Source organism: Lepidochelys olivacea, assembly GCF_965140295.1.
Source record: "Lepidochelys olivacea isolate rLepOli2 genome assembly, chromosome: 1".
NCBI classification, from domain to species: Eukaryota; Metazoa; Chordata; order Testudines; family Cheloniidae; genus Lepidochelys; species Lepidochelys olivacea.
The window spans coordinates 151744529-151762763 of NC_140411.1; positions in this window are offsets into that span (position 1 = coordinate 151744529).

Below are 18235 nucleotides of genomic sequence, written 5' to 3' on the forward strand. Positions count from 1 at the left end.
TCATGGATTCAAAGTAAAAAGATAAAACAGGGTCCCAAGAAAATATTTCATTTCTTGTCTGTTTGAACTCTCACAGGGCCAGAGACACTACACTAAGTGGATTCACCCTACAGATTACTATGTGTCTATCTCTAGGAATCACAGAAAATTAATTTATGTGTATATGGTTGCTTGCTTTAACCTGTAAATAACTCGTTTCTTTTTTCTAGTCAAACCTTCAGTTAATTACAGGATTGGCTACAAGCATTGCCTTTGGTGTGAGATTTAAGATACAAATAGGGCTGGGATAAGTGACTTGTCTCTTGGGACTGGAAGCAACCTGAATATTTTGTGATTGGCAAGATAGACTGGAGTGCCTAGAGGGACCGCCTGTGACACCACAGTAAGACTGCTAAATATTGCTACTGGCTTGGTGAAGTCTAGTTATAGAACTCTCCAGTTTGGGGCATTGGCCTTGTTTTGGACCGTCTGCCTGGAGCTAAGCTCTCACCGTCATGAGTCACTGCAGACAGCACAGCACAGGGTATTCAGGCTCCCATGAGAAACCAAAAGTCAAAAGGCACCTTAATCATGCTGCTGAGTGTTTGTGAATTAATGGTTAACCTATTCATGCCAGTTTACCAAGGCACAGCACCCTAACTTCACTTGAAATTCCTGGGCCCTGACAATATAGAAGAAAGAAGCTAAAGCCAGACTATTTTTATCTGAAAAAAATATTTATTGAAACTTCCTTGAAGTCAGCATTCAAAAGCTAATTCTTTCCTTATTTATTTCCATGCAGTCTGAGTTTATTTGCTGTCTTGATTTCTATTACTTCCCTGTCTTGTAATCAGGAAACTGGGAACCTCCACTGAGAAAGCCGTAAATGATTTACCTTTCTGTTGTGCACTGAGTGCTGGTGGGACTTGTGTGGGAGGGGGATGCATAAGGAGAAAAGAAAGGCATTATGGCAACATTCCTCTCCCAGGGAGCCCTTAGGGAGAAGTGAGGATTACTGATTGAAATGGTGCTGGGGGCAGGGCTGGAGGAGGATTTTGCATTTCCCCCCTATTTGAGGCAGTGAACATTGCCTCAGATATTCAGGTCTACACTCAGGCCTTCTCAAATAGCACTAACTCAGCCTTCATGTCTCTCAAGGAGATGAGGCAGGGTGTTCTATCCTAGCACAAGGTTGCTGCCAAAAAGTAGCATGTCTCCAGCAGGGGTAGGGCTGCCAGGAGGGAAATGGCCAAAGGAAGAGTCTGGAGAAAATCACCCATCCTCCCATAGATTCTATAAGACTTGCAGCACCCCATTTTGTCTTCAAGCAATTCAAACCCCTCCCCCCTCAATACATTGAGGAGACAGTTTGGATAAAATTCTACATGGTTCCACTGACCCCTCACGCAGCCTCTCTCAGCTATCTGAGTGGGAAGCTATGAGTCGGCCTCTCATTATGGCCTTGTGCTGTGTTTCATATAAACTCTACAAGTCTCGCTGGACAGCTGGAGTTTTCCTTTACAGCTATGCAGCTACAAACAGAGAGTTGCTGTGAAACAGAAAAACAAAGAGCACTGTTAAAATATCCACCCATGGGAGAAATTTATAGTAGGAGGGTTTTTTAAATTAAACCTATTCTAGGTCTGGAGATATTTCCAGACACCGTCTTCACCCCCTGGAATCCCTTCATAGGGCTGGGTGTGCAGCAAAAGGCAAAAAGAGAGAAGAGGCCAGATGTATTTCCACCCCCAATGCTGCTGCAGACGCTGGAGAGAAGAGCCCCAGGCCCATGGTCATTAGGAGTTTGATGGGAGGGGAGGCCTCTTTGTAAGCAACTCCTAATCTCTGCAGTTGGGAGTCCATTTCCTGATGACCCATAGAAGTTAACAGGAATGATACTCCTTTTTCAGATTTTAGAAGAGCTGCAGTATAAAAGGACAGAGTCATAGTTGGAGACTGGTTAGAATAAGAATCTGAGGCCAAGGGATCAAGGTGAACATCGCAAAAATGGCTCAATTACACCATCCTTCTTGTGAGCCTTCCAGAGTTTCCTGAACCAGGGTTCCTCTCCAGCAGAATTTAGGGTTATTAAAACAAGAAAGACATTTTTCACACAAAACACGTTAAGATGACGTTTAGGCTGCAGGTGCATATCATTGCTGGGGTGTACACTGATTTTCAAGGAGGTTTGAATTAAAAAACTTCAGACAGATTAGAAATCTGAGAAAGTCAGAGTTAGCACTGTACTTCTCAAACAAAGCATTGGCTCACATTCAAACTACCATCACAATCCTAAATCTGCCCTGGTAGAGACAAGATCTCAATTGCTGACTTGATCATCATCATCCTCCCAATACATTAAATAGTCATCATCAGCATTTGCTAGCAGAGTGCTTGAAATGAAATAGTAGAAACAGGACAGTGACAACAGTTCACAATACATTCAATTGCAATTTCACCTTCCAAACTCAAGTCCAAAATACCAAACCTACATTCTGTCATGTGGATACAGCAGAAACTATTTTCAAAGCAGAAATTTGCTCTGTTGCTTTTTCCAAGAGATACAAAACTGGAAGGCAGAAGCATTATAGAGCCTTAATTGAGAAAGTCCCTTGCCTTAATAATAATCTAAATAGCAGAAAAGCACATTTTTAATCACACCTGTCATATTTAAAGCCTTTTGCTATCACAAAGTTTGTTTATAAACGTGTGGCTAAGTTATGCAAACAATAGATTATGGTGACAACCATTTCAAAGTTAAAGGTACCCACCTATTACTACTTAAGGGCTTGAATTCACTGAAAAGTCATCAAAACTAAATACTTATAAAGAAGATGTGCACAGTAAATCCAGTCAATGACAGCAGATAACACCTCTTTTATTAATATACTTCTCACTTTTTCAGTTATCCAAATGAGCAAATACACATCCTTAGGATACTTAGGGTACAATATTTTCTGTTGTATTCTGAGAGTAGCACGTGGTTGCAACTCTGCTTGAGCAGGAGTTAAGGCTGTGATTGTTATGAGTGCAAGTTAGTGCATTGTTTGAGAAGTTCAGCATTAACACTAAATTTGTCGGATTTTTAACTTTGTTAATTATTTTTTAAAGCTGTAATATGCTGAAAAAGTAATATACACTTAAGCCACTGACATTTCTGCAACCTTGTCTTCACATTAACTAAGCTGTTGTTCAGGGGGCTGGAAGAGAAGTGGGCATTTACTAAGTTTTGAGTAATTTCAGTGTAAAAAACCCCAGAGTTCCAAAATATGTAAAAAGTTGTTTGAACCTTCTTAATAGTTAGAAAGGTTTTGGGAAGAAGGTGAAACTACCCCCCTCCCTCGCCCCCTTCTTCTCTATTCTGAAGACCAGTTTTGAGAGAATGTCCATCTTTGATTCACATGCAGAGTTTGCTCCCAGCAGAAGTGGCTGTGATCCTGACAGCATCCCAAGGCCAGAGGGGAAGGGAGTCCCAGTCCCCAGTTCTTGGGAGCACAGAGAGATGGGTCCTTCAACCAAGAAGGCTGAAGTCTCTGGAAACTGCTTAGGCAAAGATTTTAATTAAGTTTTTAGTCTTAGAAGTGAATTCCTACTTTTGTCTGTAACCCTTTCTAACCATTATTCTTTCTTCTTGGTATCACAACCCATGACTTTTTTTTAATAAGCTTGTTTTTTCCTTTTACTATAAACCAGCCCAGTGCTTTGATTAAGATAGAGTGTTTGTTCACAGCAGTAAGCTGTGATATACTGTTTCTTTAAAGGGAACAGCAAAGAACTTCTTTGAGCATACCAGGAGAGGGCTGGACACTTCAGGGCAGATGGTTTTGGGGAAATTTAGGACAGAGAGTGTGTTTGGGGGTCATCCCTGCATAATGTAACGGGGTGAGAGAGACTAGAGGGGGCTGTCATATTGTAGACAGGCTGCTGGGGTCAGAGTGTTGAACCAGGGCTCTACAGCACACAGACACTCTGAATACTGCATTCTTGTCTGCTGGAATCCAGGCTGTGAGCTACAACAAAGGCAAGCTAGATGCCCACGGCTGTGCTGACACAATCCCTGACTGGTCTGGATTGCATGTCACAGTGGCACACACAGATTAGTGGCAGTAAATGTCCTTACTTCTCCCTTGGTCTTGAAATAATGTAATAACTGGACAATTCTTGACTGCAAGCAGAATGCCACCCTCATCCATCATCCCCATTTACTAGAACTCTTGGCCTTATGTAATTTTTTCTCTTATGACAGTGTCAGTGTCACTCTGCACTGCCACATGCAAGGCTAAGGGAGACAACTGAACTCCAGGGTTGCTATAGTGAGGGATGAAATCTTAAAAAATAATAATCCATATATATTCTGGGAAAAGACAAATGTGTAATGTGTTCCCATTGGGAGTTCTTTGCCATCACGTGCACCCCACATCTCTCTACAGCCATGCAGGGGAGAATTAATCCCAGACAGATATCTTGGAACCTCAGTCTTTACAATTTAATTTGAACTAGTGGAAATTCAGGCTTTCCCAGAATAGCTGAAGAATTGTGCAAATGGGTGGGGGAGGGGCATGAGGGGAGGAAACTGGCTGAACTGAAACAGAATAAGAATGGTTTCTGTGCGGTTTTCCTCCAAATGGGGCTACATCCTTTTTCTGAGATCTTAAGAGCAAATCATCTCTTTATGAGATGGGGAGGCGGGGGGGAACAAAAAAAACCCCATAAAACTGATGGGAGTGTGCAACTATTTTTCACACACACAAAAAGCAGATTAAATCAAACTGAAATAATTCAGACGTTTGTATCAGATCTTCAGAGACACTGTAGCTTCCAATTTTGAAGTGGATTTCAAGGGAGTTTAATATGATTTTAATATACTAAAGGAAAGCTTGCTTTCAAAAGGCACTCAAACTATGGGCTGAGAGTAAGCTATAAACTAGCCGACAGCTTGGCATGGCAAGTGTCATACTTAATAGGAAAATTCATGCTAAAATTACTTACTAACTCATTTTATTTGCCAGCATCCTTATGGATGTAACTGTAGGTGCACTGAAAGCTATTTTTGTACAATTAATCCCAACCAAGTTTTAGACTACACAGTGGAGCAAAGCAGAATTTGTTTTCCGTTATCACTTTAAAGCAATTCAGCTATTCATAAAATGTCAAGATTATTCTTCCTGTTCTCTTTAAAGAGAATTATCTATCAAGTGTATTTCTAAAGTGCTTGTCATCTTGGTATCTATGTGTTGAACAAAATGATGCTTTTGAACATTCATGCAGCAATAAAATTAGAATAAATCATTTAAAACCTCTCCTTGTTATTTGCTATTATACTAGGTAGGCCAGTAGTTTTTACTATGCTGCTGCAGATGCATACATGAGGTTCTAATTGTTAATGCTGAAAAGAAAAAAAATTAGTATGGTTATTTTATTCTGTATGGAATGTGTCTTGCAAATGAGCAAAAAGGAATGCTGTGAACTGATAGAGGCTTATTTACTATATGATGGCACAGATTAGATACCTTTTACCAATTATTCTATATTTAGACAAATAGAAAATGCTATTATGTGGCTGATTCACTTTTCTACTGGTTCCTAAATTACAAATTTTCTGGCAGACAATCAATGATTCTCAAAGTCATCAGTTCACCACCCAAACTGCAGAATGTACTGTGATCATGTGATACTCAGTCTTACATTTTGGGTAGACTGGATGCTCCTACTTTTACTATTTATCTACTCAAATCTTCCAGAAAGAAGCAGCCCAGTTTATTTCCTCTGATGCACCATGGTTCAGATCCTGAAGTCCTTCGACAAAATTCCTCAGTATCTTCAGGAAGAGTTTTACCTGAGTAAGGACTGTAGGAGCTGGTGCAATCTTAATGCATAATTTCAAAAGTAGGGAAGTATGTAACACAAATAAATTTATTGGGAATTCTGGAAATTGCTCCTCAGCATTCAAGTGTAGTTTGTGTCTCATAAAACCAAAGAAAATGTTAAAAAACCAAAAAAGCAACAAGACACCACTCTACCCTGTCTTTCCAAAACCAGAGTACCAATGCTCTTATCCTCACCCAGGGTGAAATCCTTGCCCTAGTACACTTCTGTGACCTTTAATGGGGCTAAGATTCAACCTCTATTCTTTTAAGCAACCTTGTGGTGCTTAGCTTCCAGCAAAAAATGTGTCAACATTGGTGGTAGGTTGCAACATCCAAGGTTGCTTCAGAACCAACCTTATCTGTTGCATCCCTATTTTAGGGCATGGTTGTCTGTCATAGAATCATAGAATATCAGGGTTGGAAGGGACCTCAGGAGGTTATCTAGTCCAACCCCCTGCTCAAAGCAGGACCAATCCCCAATTAAATCATCCCAGCCAGGGCTTTGTCAAGCCTGACCTTAAAAACCTCTAAGGAAGGAGATTCTACCACCTCCCTAGGTAACGCATTCCAGTGTTTCACCACCCTCCTAGTGAAAAAGTTTTTCCTAATATCCAACCTAAACCTCCCCCACTGCAACTTGAGACCATTACTCCTTGTCCTGTCCTCTTCTACCACTGAGAATAGTCTAGAACCATCCTCTCTGGAACCACCTATCAGGTAGTTGAAAGCAGCTATCAAATCCCCCCTCATTCTTCTCTTCTGCAGACTAAACAATCCCAGTTCCCTCAGCCTCTCCTCATAAGTCATGTGTTCCAGTCCCCTAATAATTTTTGTTGCCCTTTGCTGGACTTTCTCCAATTTATCCACATCCTTCTTGTAGTGTGGGGCCCAAAACTGGACACAGTACTCCAGATGAGGCCACAATGTCGAATAGAGGGGGACGATCACGTCCCTCGATCTGCTTGCTATGCCCCTACTTATACATCCCAAAATGTCATTGGCCTTCTTGGCAACAAGGGCACACTGCTGACTCATATCCAGCTTCTCGTCCACTGTCACCCCTAGGTCCTTTTCCGCAGAACTGCTGCCTAGCCATTCGGTCCCTAGTCTGTAGCTGTGCATTGGGTTCTTCTGTCTTAAGTGCAGGACCCTGCACTTATCCTTATTGAACCTCATCAGATTTCTTTTGGCCCAATTCTCCAATTTGTCTAGGTCCCTCTGTATCCTATCCCTGCCCTCCAGCGTATCTACCACTCCTCCCAGTTTAGTATCATCCGCAAATTTGCTGAGAGTGCAAACCACACCATCCTCCAGATCATTTATGAAGATATTGAACAAAACCAGCCCCAGGACCGACCCCTGGGGCACTCCACTTGACTCCGGCTGCCAATTAGACATGGAACCATTGATCACTACCCGTTGAGCCCGACAATCTAGCCAACTTTCTACCCACCTTATAGTGTATTCATCCAGCCCATACTTCTTTAACTTGCTGACAAGAATACTGTTGGAGACCGTGTCAAAAGCTTTGCTAAAGTCACGAAACAATACATCCACTGCTTTCCCTTCATCCACAGAACCAGTAATCTCATCATAGAAGGCGATTAGATTAGTCAGGCATGACCTTCCCTTGGTGAATCCATGCTGACTGTTCCTGATCACTTTCCTCTCATGTAAGTGCTTCAGGATTGATTCTTTGTCCATCAGCCTCAGGGTTGTCAAGATACTCACTTTTAAATTGACGAGTTTATAGTATCTTCTCATTCTTTAGGCAAAAAGCAGTGTCTCTGAACTAAACTAAAAGCATAGACTAAAAATGCTACAATACATATTGTACATAGCACTGCTCACATGTCTGTTGGCACTCTAAAAATAAAGTTACATGGGGGTAGAGGGAGGCAGAGAACAATCAACCAGTAACTAACCCACATGTAGAAGCAGGAAGAGGATCAGAATCTGAGATCAGAAGATAATGAATTCCACAAACAAGATACACAAATGGGGAAACAACAAAAAAAAACAAAATTTCATCAGACACATATAAACACTGTTCAAAGGAACTACAAAGGAAGACGACAGAAACATGGTATGCAATGAGAAACAAATTTAACATATGAAAATAAAAGAGCAAGCCTACACTCATTAATAAGCAGATATCCTAGAATGTATTTAAAAATTGAGAGAGGGGTCGAAAACAGTATCATGGCTACTTCCAATCCATTTACAATTACTGAGCATGAGGGCTCATGAGATGCAGTTCTTAGACCACAGGCTATCTTTTGAGATTTCTCCTTATTATTCCAGAAATCCAGCTAGCATTGTTGAGAAAAAGTAATTTAACTACATGTAGAAAACTCTGCTCTGTTTGCCTCTAATGTATGAATGAAGTGCCAGGAATTTGGTATATATAGTCTATTATGTGCAGGTGATGCACATTTGAAGCTAGCTAGGAATATATAATTGTCTGCTATGTGTTAATGAAAACCGTTAGTAGCATCATGACCCTTTTTCAAATCCACCACTATCATTAAAAGGAGTAGCATTTGTGTTACAAAACATATGCTGGTGTTTTCCAGCCACGTAAAGCTTCAGTCAACACACCAAGAGTGTGGCCATATGTTCAGCACCTAGAATTTAGCAAATTAAGAGATAATTAGTACATTAAATGCTTGTGATTAGCACTTTGCAATAATTAAATAATTGTTAATGGTATCATAGCCCTGTAATTAACATCAGCAGGTTTATATAATGTTTGCTACTCTTCTTTAGATAATTTAATTGAATTTCAAGAAGCAGTTTTAGACAACTTGCTAATTTCCTAATCAAAACACTGAAAATAGAATGCTAAATTTTCACTAAATTCTGGCTATTTCCTAGTACATTAAACCACAAGGAGTATATTGGTTTTGGCATGAGCTGCTCTGCAGTGCCACATGTGTTGCACATCCCTTGTAGGGGCCCTTTAGCAACTAGTGCATTCTGAAAAAATCTGTGTCCCAGTTAATTGGCCTGGGAACAGTTTCCTGTGCACCAGTTTCCACCTAAGGATGTTGGAAAGGCACCTTTCTGATTTAGTTCGTTCCCTTGAAAGATGCTGCTATTCAATCAATTTCTGATCATTCCATATTATAACTGGAGGACTGCCAGCCAGAAAAGTATAGCTGCTTTTTAGTTGGACTCCAAACAAAAAGGAATAAGTGGGGCTTATCTTTTGGGAGATCGGAAGAAAATGTAATAATGGCATGGCTTGTATAGGTTTTGTTTTTAAATGATGGAGGCATTTGATTTATAGTTCCTTTTGTTAGCAAAACAATATGGCTAGTGCAATATTTGTACATATTTCATTGTTCCCTGCAAAAAGGCTTAGGAAAAAACAAACTGTAGGCTCCCTACAGAAAAGTTTTCACAATAGGTAAGGGGGGATAGTGGGCTTTAGGTTTTTTTAAGGTGCACAGGTTAAATTAAACATAGGATTTTTTGTTGTGCATGCAATCTTTGTTCCCCAACATCTACCTTACGTGCCAGTTGCAAAGGAGTTTGAACAGGAGTGTACCAGACATTACTTTGTTCTTCTTGGTTTGCTTTCTCTTGTTTATATAAAGGAAAAATACTACTGGAACTGTATTAATGGGTCATGCATATTCCAGAAAGCAGCAATTTAGGTCTCTCCAGAATGCTCTACTATTGCCTCCGCAACCCAAATTAGGTTGTAATTTTGACTGCATACAGCTTGTTTGTTGTAATTGTACTGAAAAGCAGCCAACTGCTGAACTAAAAATAGATTTAATGACATTCTGTTTCTATAACTCTAGAACTCAAATTTTGGAGTAAGTCACTGTTGACTCTGGACTGATCTAAGACCACCCAACTTCTCTCTACAAATATCTGACCCACATGTGAAATAGTACATCTTTTCACTCAGGCATAAGCTGTTTTTCCAACTTCAACAGTGGCCAAGGGCACTTTAATGTAGCAGCACATACTGTAAAATGATTCCTACAAATAATTACAATACTAGAGTTTAGATCTTAAGAAATTTTCCAGAAAGATATTCAAATCTTCAACTGAGGAAGATGAATAATGTTGACAAACAGGTACAAAGTCTGACTGGACAGCAGCACAAATAAATCAAAGGATCTGGGACTTACGTACCAATCCAATCTTCAGTGAGACTGATATGGGAAAAAGAAAGTTGAAAATTAAAAAAAAGCTTGTCTGTTTTCCTCTGGCAAGCTTTTGATTTGAAATTCCACATGTTCAAGCCAAGACCAGAAGTGATTAAAGAAATATGCTTTCCAAATAATGTTTTCCAAGCTACTAACATCTTCAGTTTCATCATCATATGGGCACCATGGAAAGTAAGTCAATCTTTCAAGCCATACTCTTTTATTGTCTTTAGAAATGGCACCAAATGGATTAATTTTCTCCATATGAATGTCAGCACCCATACAAATCCTATTCTGATTTTTAAGAGAACATTCATCTTTCAGGAATGCCCAACATTCAAGAGAACCTTCCATCTTAAAACCAGTGAGAAACTTTACTAGTTTTAAGGTCATGTTGATAAATTTATGAAAGGTGATAGCAAGGGATCAGACTTAGTGACCTAGGAAGTCCCTTCTAGTTCTATGTGCTTGTGCTCCTTGTTATTATAAAAAGGTAAAGAAAACATTCCCGATCTGACATTAGAATTAAACCTAAAATTTGTGAAGTGAAGAACATTGCTTTCAGTCTTACGAAAATTGATCATCAGAAAAGGTTTCGCCCAACTATAATAAGTTCTTACTACACATTGCTTCCATTTTTTGTGGCTTATAAACATTACTGGTAGGAAAATACAAAACAAAAGTAGAACAGGTCAACTAAGTAAAGCTTGCAGTTGTCCTTTAGCCTTGGGTCTGAAATTTTCTTAGGCAAAATCTAGTCCATATAGACACTCTTATTAGAAACTAAGACAGTGCTGCAAAAGAAATAGTCACCTATTCAGACTTAACTTTGTCATCTGTAGTATCCAGTGCTGGGCATCCAATAAATAGTTTTTTAAAGCAATCTATTTTTAGAACTGGTACATTTCAGGCCCTTAGGAGGCATACTTATGCATGCCCCTGAATTGTTTAGGGTGTATTTTGGCAGACTAATGGTGCGGAGTATGAGAGCGAGCTAAAGAAAGGTTGTACGAGAGCAAGAAAATGACATGAAAATGTCAAATGTTAGAAAGGAGAGGAAGAGGTAGGGACAAATTTGAAAATTATTATTTTTTAAGAGCAGCAGAAAATTGGTGTAAGGTCCCCTGAAAACCATATTTGATTTCAGAGAGCAAAAGTTTGGCCAAAGCTTTCCTTTTGGAAGTTTGAGCAAAATCATTTCATCAGTTTTCAAGTCATGAGAGTTGTGGGGGAGGGTGGAGAAGAATCACCACTTCTTCCACTGGAAAAAATTCTAGCCTTCCTTTTCTTTTAAAGACAAATTAGCTGTAATTTGGAACTTAAACTGTCTGCATTAAGTCCTTAACATGGAAAGAAAATGGGTTGTGTATAAAAGGTATGGCCATTTGAAAGTTACATATTTAGCATGTGTGGTAGAAAATATTCTTAAGTCTCTAGCTATGCATTTAAAAGGTGTGTTGCACTTGCATTTGCTGCTAGTTAAATATACACTGGCAGGTTCAGGAACTTCCAAGTTCCTCAGGTCAAGAGCTATTGAAAGAGGAACTTGCAATCTCTATAAGCCAAACATCTGTGGAGCAAGGGGCTTAGATGCTTCATTTGCAAAGCCAGGGAAGCTTGTTAGATCTGCAAGCCTAGCCGTAAGGCTGGCTGGAAGTCATATTTGTTTCATGAACTATTTTGACGTTACAGAATAGGTTTTCATCCAATACAGAATGAAACATTTCAAAAATTCTCATGAAGGCACTTGCCCACTGGGTTATTGACTATTACTCTCTCTAGCACTCTATTGTATACCTGAGGGGCCTTCCTGCTTAATATTTTGCCACATGGGACGCATTTAGAAAAAAAGTCTGTTTCAACAAATTGGTATTTTCACAAAAAAGTTTCACTGGAAAAATTCCTGACCAGCTCTACTCAACAGTACTAGGTTTGTTGGTTGCTTTTTGTTTAAAAAAAAAAAAAAAAAAAAAGAAGAAGAAGAAATCCCTAGGCTCCAATCCTGCAGTCAAACCCACACAGGTGAAAGTCTTCAGGAGTAAAGACTACAACATTAGGCTGACTTTTTAAAGGGGCCTATAGGACTAAGGCACCCAGCTCCCATTGAAGGTCAATAGGATAACTCCCTCAGGCGTCACTGAAAATCCCAGCATTGAATTTGAAAACTTGAGTTAGGAAAGGACTGGACCCCAGTTTGCTTCTATATAAATAGTAACAGTGGTCCTCTTTTTCTAACTTAGCTTGAGTCAGTTCATTACCATAACACTCAACTACTCCAAAAGACAATCCAAAAGATGATGGGAACACACACACACACAGAACAGCACCATCACCATTTTTCATGGTATTTTTTACTATACAGTGTACAGATTACTGCATGAAGTTAAATCCCTGTTTCACAGCTGGAATCCTCACTGCCTGTAAAATCCATTTTTTAATCAACAACTCTGGACATTGATTTTGAAGAAGTCACAGTGAAAAAACAAATCATGCTGTTTCAGATTACAAAAACATTTAGCAGGGACACTCCAATAACAAGCATTGAGAGAATAGCATAATGTTGAGAGGCCTGATATTTTCTCACTACCCTTAAGTAAAAAAACAAATGCTACCTAATCCAGTAAATGTGTACTGTAGTAGTTATGGGATTGGGGCAGGTTTCTTTCACTATTTTAAAATACATTCCCAGTCATGTTTATTTACAGCCTTCTGTCCTCTCAGCCTCTAGCTGTGAAAAGCAGAAGAAAGTGGTTAAAACACCCCCCCCCCCCCAACAAAACATTCTGGCTAAAACTTGTCAGAGACAGGAATTTTGGGGACTTATTTGAATTTTGTTTTCTTTAAAAAAAATCAAAAATTCCTTTTCTTCTATTCTTTCTGCAGTTCCACCTTCTTTAAAGCAGGGGCTCCTAAACTTCACTTGATGAAGGCTACATTGGCAACTTGCAGAATCCAGAAGTCCTAAATAAGATAAAGTGACCCTCTGCTCTCCTAAAGTCAGACTGTGATCCTCCCTCTCATGAGAGTGACAAATTGCTTATGGAGAACCTACTTCTGGAAAGCATTTAAGTGAACACTTCAATTTACCCCTATCCAGAAAAACAAAAAAACCCAAAACACTTAAGCATGTGTTTAACTAAAAGACAAAGATACTTAAGCACATGCTTAAGTACTTTCCTGAATTAGGATTGCAATGGGACTTCATTGATACTATTCATGTGTGTAATTGATCCTGATGCAAGTAATGGGTTTATAGTCTGGGTCAGAGTTAACATGATTTGGGTATTTAATGGTCCATATTGATCTGGTCACATGCTGGCATTTATGTACCACAATACTAAAGATGAAGATAATGTGATACACATAGTATTGCCCAATGGGCTGCATTAGCTTCTTCATTTTTAAGATCTCCTACATGAACAGTTTTTTCCTATTCTCTTTTGTTTTATTTCTACTTAATTTTCATTCTACTCTGAAATTTTTCCAGATTCACTTGGGTTGTAGCACTTTTACACATACATTTAGAAGCCAGCAGGAAATCTCTCTAAAATACTTAGAACACAAAAACCTCCAAGAATATGTTATTGACTTTCTTCAATCAATTAAGGAAAAGAACCGTTAAGTGCTTATTCCAAAGGAGAGGTATCACTGAAGACTAATATGAAACCAACACAAGAATTGTTTGTTTAAAGGTCATTTTCATCTTGTTTTCCTGATGGCTATCAGAAAACAGAGCACTTTACACCCCCAAAATAATTACAAAGGAAGACAAAGTGCACTTTAGTTTCAATGCTTTGCATGGCAGGGAACAATGTTGTGTTTGGAGAGACACTTTATTATATTAATTCATAGATTATCTTTCTAGGTCATTTGAACCAAATATAGTAGTTCAAGAGTTAAATGTGTCACCATATTTTTTGTGAAGACCTAGTTTTGTTGGTTTAAGAACCAATTACGCTCTGATTTGGTTGTCCCATTAATGTATTTAGTTACCAAACTTCAGTGCCCTACAGATGTTCACACATCTACTATATTCGCCTTAAGAGCGTGACAAGGTGTTTGAATTTTTTCTTTCCCCCTTCCTCCTTGAGTGCTCTAGTATTTCTGTGGACAAGGTCTCTCACAGGAACATGTAAATAAGACATGGGAAAAAAAGGCTGCTATTTGATATGCAAGTGACCAACTAGTACTCTGGGTGCTTTCACAAATTTACAACAAAGGAATTAACTCCCAGCTACATTGTAAAACTGGCCAGATTAGGAGCACAAGAATTGCTAGGCCACAACAGAGCAGTGGTTCAGCTACTCCAGTATCTGATCTTCAACAATGATCAGTACCAGATGCATCACAGAAAGGCACAGAAACACCCCTTCCTCCAAGCACCTGGAAAGGTCCAGGAGTTAAGGCATTAGTCGTGGACTTGTGAGACGTAGGTGTAAGTCTGTAATGTGCTAGACTTCCTGTGTGACTTTAAGTTGCTTACTCTGTGCCTCAGTTTCCCAAGTGGGCAATGGAACACTTCTCTACCTCACCAGGGTGTTGTGAGGCTAAAGAGAGGGATGAATACAAATACTTCGGTCATGGGGGCTATATAAGCACCTAAAATACAAGATAGATCCTTATTGAGGACAATTACATTAATATGACATGTTTCTTTTTTAAGATGTATCAGACAAAGGCTAGTTTATGTCCTGAAGCATGGTTATTTATAGCCCTTCCAAAATATGTTTTATATCCCAGTGTAACTGTGGATGTTCTCGTTATCTGTGGAAGCATCCAACCCTATTCTGAATCCTGCAAAGCTTTACCCACTCAACAGCATCCATTACTTTGTGATGTCCCTTCTTACTTTATCTTCTCTGTAAATGGAACAGTCCCAATCCTTTGGGTCTCCTCTTGTGGAAATTTTTTTTTTAGGGCTTCTGTCTTTTTGTTACCCTTTACTGAAGCTCTTCTATTTCTGCTGTATCTCTGTTGAGCTTGGCTAATCAGAACTGAATACACTATTCCAGCTGAAGACCTGCAGTTTATTTATACAATAGTTGTATATTATTTTAGCATTGTTTATTTCTCTATTACTACTTATGAATCCTAGTATTTAGTTTGCTTTTTGATTACCACAGCACACTGACTAGGAGAAACCCCACAGAGCTGACTATGACCAGATTTTTAACGGTTGCTAAAATTACAGCGACAAGATGCAAAGTCAGGTTTAGAACCGTGTTAGCTAGCATGGTTATCCTAGTCTAGGAACTCCTAAATTGTTATATATAGTGCCTGGTGACAGCTGCCCTTGTTTAAAAGTCACAGGGAGAATTATATTTAAATAGATGCCTCATCACCTCAATGAAAGTATATAGTATGCTGATAAGATATTTAGAAGTTAAAAAACCTTCTCAAATACAGTCCCTCTGAGGTCTCCTCTTCGACGTCTTTATCTGAATACCACAGTTCTTTTCTTTGCATATGCAGCCGGATTCTCTCCTGTGCCTCTAGGAGGTGCAGTTCCCAACATACAGCCCAAGGAGAAAGGTGAGGAGCAAAGCCACCTTTGCTCTTCCTAGTCTGGGGTACTGCAAGTGACAAACAGCCCTCAACTTATAATAGAGCAGAACTGCAGTAGCCTAGAACCACCCTAGCAGTACGCACTATGGGGATTTCCCTCCTAATACCAGCACACCCCAGCATGTCTCCCATGCCACGACTTATAAAGGGGTATATACAAGGCAAGAATTAATTAAGCATAAGGTAAATCCTGAAGGGCATCACATTAAGTTTGCCTTTCAGAAAAGTCATTAGAAGGCCTAGCTCGCACTGTCTGTGAGTAGATTTCTTTCACAAAATAGTTTCCCTTCAGTGACGCTCAGAGCACTACACATGGTGTCGAGGATATTTGAAGAGGACTCCATATATGGTCCATGACATGGAGCGCCAAAGCCAGAAATAGTCTGCTTTTTCCAATTTACTTATTATCAGAATTCATATTGCATGCACGCATATTTTTTACCTTAACCTCTCTTAGGAGCAGATGGCTTCCACTGAAGCCAGGCTGCAACCATTTGGTAGCATTTTATCTTCACTTGAACAGCCATCTTAAAAGTATGAAATTCAGGCCCTATCCATGTCTTTCACAAAAATCAGTGCTCTGAAGTTTTTTCTTGCCAAGAATCAGATTTTCATGACTTTTTGTAAAAAAGCAAAACAAACAAAAACAATAATAATAATTTATCATTGTGATGGGTTGCATCACTCACTGCTTGTCTGGTGCCTCCTCATGGTCACTCGTGGGAATGGTTCTCAGGACCAACACCCCCTTTCTGTGGTGGCATATCATCACATGGTCTCTCTCAGGTCTGTAGCTTCTCTCTCATCCCTAGAACCACAGCATCCTCTTCATTACTCAGCCCTCTGGCTAGGTCACTCAGCATTTTCCCCCCTTCTAGAGTTCAGTTCTCCTAATTCTCTGTCACTCCCAAAGCAACCCAGGCAGTCTTCCAGTTGACTGCCCCACTGGTCCCACTTCCTCAGTGGCAGGTAAGGGAACCTGGACCTGCCCACACTCCAGGTTCCAGTCTTGAGACCTTCAACTTTACAGTTCTGGGCTTTTCCCTCCTAGTCTTTACTGCTCCCTCCCTAAACTGATTCCTACAATCCCTAGTTTCCCTCCTTGCCCTTGATTTACCAGCTCTAAACCCACCTCTCTGGGAATGACTGTTCTTCCCCAGCAGTAGCCCCTGTTTGTTGCCAGCTTCCTCGCTTTATAGGCCCCATCTATTCCTGCACAGCTGAACCAACTTACAATCAATTCCCAGCCTGTGGAGTTAATAGGCTTACCTAGCCATCTTAATCCTTTGCAGTCCTGTGTGGAGTGGACATCCTCTCACAATCAAGTACAGGGCAAAATTTCACCATTCTTAGCAATAAACATATTTTTGCTTCAAAAATTGGCCATTTTCCTCCCTGGGAGAAGGCATAACATTTCCTCAGACAAACATTCACCATTTTCGTTGCAAAGCCAGTTTTCCTCCTGCCAAAAGCCTTCTTTTCATTCTTGTAAGAAACAGTGACATTCTCCAATATTTATAAATAAAGAAGCCCAGATATAGAAGTTATGTCTCTAATGATTTATATCTTACATATTTATGTAACTTTACTGAAGTTGAGCAGCTGGTTTCAGCCACTCAAGAAATAATACAATCTCAGCACTGAACAACTTAGCCTGATTCAAAGCCCATTGAAATCAATAGAGAAACTCCCCTGTATAATCTATGTGAACATGGTTTGTCTAACAGGCTAAAATCCATCTGTGACATGCAGGACTGAACTTAAATCTTTTCCAGACTCATATCCAAATCCTGTACTCCTTTCTAAGGCAATAACCCAATATCACTCATTCCCAGAATACATCAGAATGACCATGGGAGAGACAAAATGTGAAACACTTTCTTGGTTCATCTTTCCCCTGTAATGGGGTAACCTACTCCTTTAAGGGCTGAAGGCCTGGAGCTGGTAAACCCCAGCCAACTAGTCCTACCCACCAGACCCAGGATAGGGCCTGGAGTTTAGCTAGTAGAACTAGCTGGGTACGAGGACCTTCTTCCCCTACAAAGAACAGCAATAAGGTGTAGAGAGAGACAACTAGCATGAAGCTGGAGTGAGACTTCGGTAGAGGCCTGCCAAGGAAGGGTATAGGTGCTGGGAGGGAGTAGGCTCTAGCAGGGAACCCTGAATCTTCAGGGAAAAGGCTCCAGGCAGGGAAGGCTTGGGAGTCCCCGCAGCAGGAAAGACTGGGAGTATGGATTTGAGGAAGCTTTGGCAACTTTACTTTAGGAGTTTGGGGTTTGTAAGTTCAATCCATCCATAAAGCAGGGATTTGCCGATTCTTGGAAGGGTTTGTGTGGAGTTGAGGAATCTGGCAGAGGAGAAACTGAAGCAGGCTGTTTGCAGGCTGCTCTGGAAGAGGCCACACTACCACACCCGTAATAACTACACACAAATATTTCTCTGAATCTGGAGGATGAAAAAAGGTAGATTGAAATCCACATCTGTGAGTCACTCACATAGAAAAATGTGGTAAAAATAAACTTTTCAAGGAAGAAAATTTAATAAGTTTTCAACCTCCTCACCCCCAGAGGTTCCCGCTGCTGCTGCTTCATCATCCTTACAGATTTGGTGTTGAATGTTGATATCCCACTCAAAGGAAACATCTCTGATTCTACAGAC